Here is a 6,130-nt window from a genome sequence, read left to right on the forward strand (position 1 = left end):
CTGGTGGCGACTGGTTGGACTGGGCGGTTTACGTCCAAACCTGCGCCATAACTGGGCGTAAGGCTCTGACCGTTCAGGCTACTAGGTGGCGCGGCGGATTAGGAAACGGAGCTGGTTTTTGAACATGCAGTTAACTTTTCAGATTTTTAAGGCAAACTGGCTGCTTGTCTGTGTCGAGGCTAACGTGATTTGGTTTGGACTTATTGGTGCGTATGCCAGATGTCACTCTTAACTCGTCTTCCCGTTTCACTGTGATTTGATGTTCAGATTAGCCTATTCAATATTGGCGAGTCTTTTTACAGTCAATGCATCACAATGCAGCTGCGGCGCTCCCCACTCTGCGGGAATCTCCACGCTAATGGCGCACAAACAGGGAGACGCTCGCTATGACACGTGGTCTTGGGTCGCCAGCCGCGATTGCGACGTGCTCTCTCAGCTGGTGAGGTCGCCTGACCTTGAATTGAGCCATCCATGGGGATAGGAAGGGGGGGGGGGGCGAGTCGTTTCTAAGCGCTCGCCCCAAAGGCCAGGTGACGTCAGGAATGGGGTGGATCGTGCCCAGCTTTACGGTCCATTAAGCTTTTGTTGCCATATTCTGCCGTTGGCCTGGAATTTTACGGCTGGATGGTGGTAGTCGGAGCTCAAGTAACAGCACTGCTTAGCGTTGGCACCGATCCCAGAAATCCATCCAATTAATGGACTGGGGCGAAATCTTCCAGAAAAGAAATCATTAAGCGTCACGGCCAAAAATCCGTCAGTGACCTGATGCCCAAGAAATCTGAGAATGTAGATGGCATCCCTCTTGGTTGATCGCTGACTTGGCTGTCAGGCTAGCTCTTGAGCTCGTGGATTAAAATATAAGTGCGTTGAACCGTGCTGGTACCGGCCGGACTGTTTAAAAAAAAAAAACACGACTGCACATGTAGCGCATCCCGTTTCTGACACTAGGCCGGGGGGACCGTGTCGGGAGACTAACCGGCGGCGAAGCCTGCTAACGCCCTCTGTCTGAGCCGACCTGCCGCCGGGCTGCAGAGGGCAAGGGGTCAGCAGGTCAGTGGGGTCAACGGGGTCAGCAAGTCAGCGGTCTAGCGACATGGGCCGGTGCGGGACCGGCGGCTCCCCGGCGGCCTGGCGTGACTGCCGCCCCCGTCACGTGACTGCCGCGCTTGTCACGTGACGCCTCGTGCCCGTCTGATGATCGGTCGAGCGGCGCTATCACCGATTAGGAAATTGAATTCCTGGAAGGAACTGACAAGGGAAAATTTTCAGGGACTGGTAGCGCTGTTAGGCGCTCTGTCGTGTTCTGTGATGTCGGTTTTTTGGCTTCTTTTTGTAACTGTACAGGCGAGAGTACTGTTCTTGGCAGGTGCTCATGTCAGCCGTTTCACCAGTGCCTGCTGCTAGAAAGGCTTTAGGATACTTTTAGTGTTCTACGAAATTATGCAAGACCATCCAAAGTGAAGAGAAGCGTTAGAAGAAGTTAGAAGAAGCACTTCTGTAGGTATGAAATGTTCTTTAGCTGTTTCTGTCACTATTTTAGCAGGCTGACCAAACAGCTCAAAGCATGAATATGAACCAGAATTTCCGAATAATTAAGACGCCTGATGGCACTTCAAGCCTTTGTGGGAGAGGCTCTGGACCGTCTCACCACTGCTGATCCCAACAATAAATGACACCAATCTGGCCGCACGGCCGGCCAAGTCGCCTCCATCAGCCGCTGTCGCCACGGCTGGCGTGTTCATGTCGTGCCATGAAACATGCAAACAGCTGTTTGCGGCTGGCAGGCCCTCCGTGGCGTCCTGCAAAGGTCGCGGCTCTAGGGCGACCGACCAGGCGGCGGCGGCCCGGCCTCGCCGCATCGATCCGAGCTGAGGCGCCGCCGGCGTCGGCGTCGGCGTCGGCGGGCGGCGCGGAGTGGGCGGGGCGCTCTCGCTCTCGCTGGCGCGCGCGGATCAAGGTCATCGCTGACGAACGGGGCGCGGCGGAGCGGCGGGCTTGGAGTGGATGGGAGGAATGGGGGGGGGGGCTGACGGGGCGCGGCGGGAGCGGCGGGCTTGGAGTGGAGGGGAGGAAGGGGGGGGGGGGGGCTGAGGCGGCGGAGATCGACGGCGGCGGCGAGGTTTGACGGCTCAGCCTGGCCGTGACGAGCGAGGCGGATCAGGATCAGGATCAGGATCAGGTGGCGGATCAGCCCGCCGCGGTCCCGCGGTGTGGTGATGCGGGATGACAAGACGTTACATGGCCGATGCCAAAGATTTCGCGAGATTGGTGGTGCGGAAGGGGGGATGGCATCTTGACATGGAGGACTGGTCAGCTGGGAAGCACGGTCAGAGATCGCCAGAGGTCCCAGGATCATCAGAGGTCGGAGATCTCTGACGCGGTCCCGAGATTACCTCCAATGAAACATCGACGACACTGTCATCCACCCTGTAATCAGCGCATTGCCGCGAACACGCATCCATTCATATCTGCAGCACAAGGTCAAGCCCACCCATTCATTTGCGTAGCAGTGCCGGTTGTGGAACGCCCAGGTATTTGCCGTAATGACGTGAGTTCGCTGTGTCCGTCCGTTCACCTCCACGCGCTACTCACTGGGCCAGAAAGGCACGGGCGCCGTAATGGACCGAGACGTGATTAGACTGTTGTTTTTGATCCGCCCGTCGGCCCGAATCCAGCAGGGAGGGGACGCCAAAGAAAACAGAAAACACGGAGGAACGGAAGTGCAGGAGTCAGGGATAGCATTGACCCTGCTGCAGGATGTCAGGGCCCATGCGCCGACGGTCGGCGGGCGGCTGGCGTGCCGTTCTGGGCGGAGGGGGACTCCGCGGAGTGGACGATGAGGCTGTGCTTTCGTACATGCACGAATCCCGTCTTAGGAGGGTATCGGAAACCAACGCCTGTTACGAAATGTAATGTTAAAGCGATAAAAAGGAATAGCTCGACATATCTCGATGCCCCCCCCCCCTCCCAACCCCCACTTTTACTGGTGATGGAGCCCCTCGCGTGCGGGCTACTCTGTGTAGAGAAATACGCCACGGAGGTGAGACAGCTGGTGAAAGGGAGAGCTGCTGATTAGCTTATACCGAGCAAGCCAAGCCAAGAGCAAGAAGAGGACCTGGCACACCAGCCGGCGGAACTTATTTACGCAGGCATGCAGTCATACGTCATGAACCACCCCATTGACTTATCGTCAACCAAGCTGCAAATTTGTCATAGGCTCTTGCTCCAGCCTTATGTATAAGTGATTTCTCATGCGAAATTCAACGCAGCACGCCACCGGTTCTGGACCACTTGAAGCCTCACAGCGGCATGCGGAGGGAGACAGCCCCAGGAACCACCGCAACAGGCCGTCTTGGACCCGTCTTGAACTCCGCCGGAAGTGCCGGTGTGACTGGCATTGGACTGAGCGGAGCACCTGTTTGATGTTGTGATGTCGCTTGTGTCGCGGCAGTGCAGTGACTGGGACACCTGTTGGTGTTTGGCTGCGGGGTTTCGCGCCCGCCGCGGTGGTGTTGGATGAGACACCTGTTGGTGGGCGCGGTCCGGGCTCTGCTGCCGCGCCCACAGCGGACGGGTTCGGCTGTGAGCTGGGCTCTGCCGCCGCGCCTGCCTCCCCCCCCCCCCCCCTCCTCCCACACTCCCGGCGGCGGCCTCGTCAAAGTCCGCCCCCGCACATACCGGCTAATGACGGCTGGCAGCGGCTCCCGTAGACAACAGCCGCCCCGGCTGCCAGCGGAGCCGCCGTCTGGCCGCGCCGGACTCGGCGGCGGCCCGTGACGCTGGACCGGTCCACCGCGGCCCGTGACGCAGGACCGGTCCACCGCGGCCCGTGACGGAGGACCGGTCCACCGCGGCTCGTGACGGAGGACCGGTCCACCGCGGACCGCGACGGAGGGACCGGTCCACCGCGGCCCGTGACGGAGGACCGGTTCATTGCGGCTCGTGACGGGAGGACCGGTCCACCGCGGCCCGTGACGGAGGACCGGTCCACCGCGGACCGTGACGGAGGACCGGTCCACCGCGGCCCGTGACGGAGGACCGGTTCATTGCGGCTCGTGACGGAGGACCGGTCCGCCGCGGCGCTGGTCGAGGGGTCGTCCACTCGCTCACGTCGGCTGATTGCGTCGATCGACGGAACTAGAAGCGGTTGTGGTGCGCTGACTGAGCTCATCGCCCATGCTTGGTCGCCGCCGGACGACCGGCTTCGAGCCGCTGCACTGTGGCGTCGAGGAATCGTAGTGTGTCGTGCACTGCGCTGTTAGTGACGTCCTTTAGCGAACAGCATCCTCCTCCCCGCTCCCAGGCACGTTCAGGCTAACCACTGCTTGCTATCGCGCACGACTCGCACGCATTACTAACCTAATGTTCTTACTAGCTGGTGTTATGATCACTCGCATGTATTACGCACATGTGACGCACGAGCTCGTATGCTGACGCCGTTGGTAAATGGCGTGCCTGTATGGGACTGTAGAATCGTCACCTTGTCGTTCGTCATGAGTGGGCGTTCATCCCATAAATATTGGTCGTCATGGGTTGTGTGAGTAACGTGTTGCTCTGCTGCATCTGATCGCATGTTAGAAATGTATATGCTATGATTCATTCAACTGACGACTGAATTCCCCGCTTCAGAGTGTTATGCCTCGGGTAATGATGAAGTCTAGCCTGTATTCGCATAGGCGCCCCGGACCACGCGTTGTGACAGACTCTCTCAGTCGCTGCCGGTGTCGTATGCCCCCTACTCTCTTGGTCCAAGCAGGAAAAGTTCTCACTTCCGGGATGTTCGGCTTTCTAAGCTCCCGGTAGGTGGCAGTGGGGTCTGTTCCCGCCGGCCGCCAACGGTCCCGCTGGCAGCCGGCGGTCCCACCGGCCGTGTCGCCGTCCGGCGGCGGTCCCACCGGCCGTGTCGCCGGGCGGCGGTGGCCGTGTCGCCGGGCGGCGGTCCCACCGGCCGTGTCGCCGTCCGGCGGCGGTCCCACCAGCCGTGTCGCCGGCGGGCGGCGGTCCCGGAGGCCGTGTCGCCGGCCGGCGGCGGTCCCGGAGGCCGTGTCGCCGTCCGGCGGCGGTCCCACCGGCCGTGTCGCCGTCCGGCGGCGGTCCCACCAGCCGTGTCGCCGTCCGGCGGCGGTCCCACCGGCCGTGTCGCCGGGCGGCGGTCCCACCGGCCGTGTCGCCGTCCGGCGGCGGTCCCACCAGCCGTGTCGCCGGCCGGCGGCGGTCCCACCAGCCGTGTCGCCGGCCGGCGGCGGTCCCGGAGGCCGTGTCGCCGGCCGGCGGCGGTCCCGGAGGCCGTGTCGCCGGCCGGCGGCGGTCCCGGAGGCCGTGTCGCCGTCCGGCGGCGGTCCCGGAGGCCGTGTCGCCGTCCGGCGGCGGTCCCGGAGGCCGTGTCGCCGTCCGGCGGCGGTCCCGGAGGCCGTGTCGCCGTCCGGCGGCGGTCCCGGAGGCCGTGTCGCCGTCCGGCGGCGGTCCCGGAGGCCGTGTCGCCGTCCCCGCCCTGTGCGAACGCTGACATCCATCCGCCGTGTCTCGGCAGAACGTCTGGCGACGCGCCCGACCTGGCCTACTCCAGACTGCCCTGGGATGACCCGGCCGAGACGGCCAGCCTGACCGGCGGGCCGCGGAACACGGCTGACCTGGACGAGGTCACGGACACCGGCGACGGCGGCGGCGGCGGCGGCGGGGATCAGGACTGGCTCGAGCAGGCCATGCGCCAGGAGGGCCTGTTGTAGCGGTCGGCGGCGGCGGCGAGGCTGTCAGCGGCGGTAAGGCTGCCGCAGCCGCAGGGCGGACGTCCAGACGGCGGCAGCGCCAGGCGTGTAGTCGGAGTGGCCTGAGCGGTCTCCGAGCGGCACAACGCCTCGGCGACGGGCCGTGTGACGACAGCCGCCGCCGCAGCCGCCGACCGCGCCCGCCGGTCACGCGCGAAGACCAGCAGCGGAGAGACGCCGTCCGCCGGCGGCTCGTCGACGGATGGCGCGGCACGCCGCCACAATCGGTGCTCGTGGAGCCACGCGCCCCCGCGCCGCGCGGGGGCCGCGCCCCAGTGTCGTCAGCCGTGTCGCGGTGTTCGCGCGGACCGCACGTGAGACCAGCCGTCGCCATGGCGACGCGGGCAGAGTGAACAAAGCGTGGT

The 6,130-nt window shown here is 63.5% G+C and overlaps 1 pseudogene; it reads left to right on the top strand.

The window, feature by feature from the left end:
- The window catches only part of LOC119114065 (ubiquitin carboxyl-terminal hydrolase 7-like), a 19,946-nt pseudogene extending 14,220 nt beyond the window's left edge, over positions 1-5,726 (top strand).
- Positions 5,727-6,130: the final 404 nt, after the last annotated feature.

Source organism: Pollicipes pollicipes, unplaced genomic scaffold, assembly GCF_011947565.3.
Source record: "Pollicipes pollicipes isolate AB1234 unplaced genomic scaffold, Ppol_2.1 Scaffold_7262;HRSCAF=8765_pilon_pilon_pilon, whole genome shotgun sequence".
In the NCBI taxonomy this organism is placed as follows: Eukaryota; Metazoa; Arthropoda; class Thecostraca; order Pollicipedomorpha; family Pollicipedidae; genus Pollicipes; species Pollicipes pollicipes.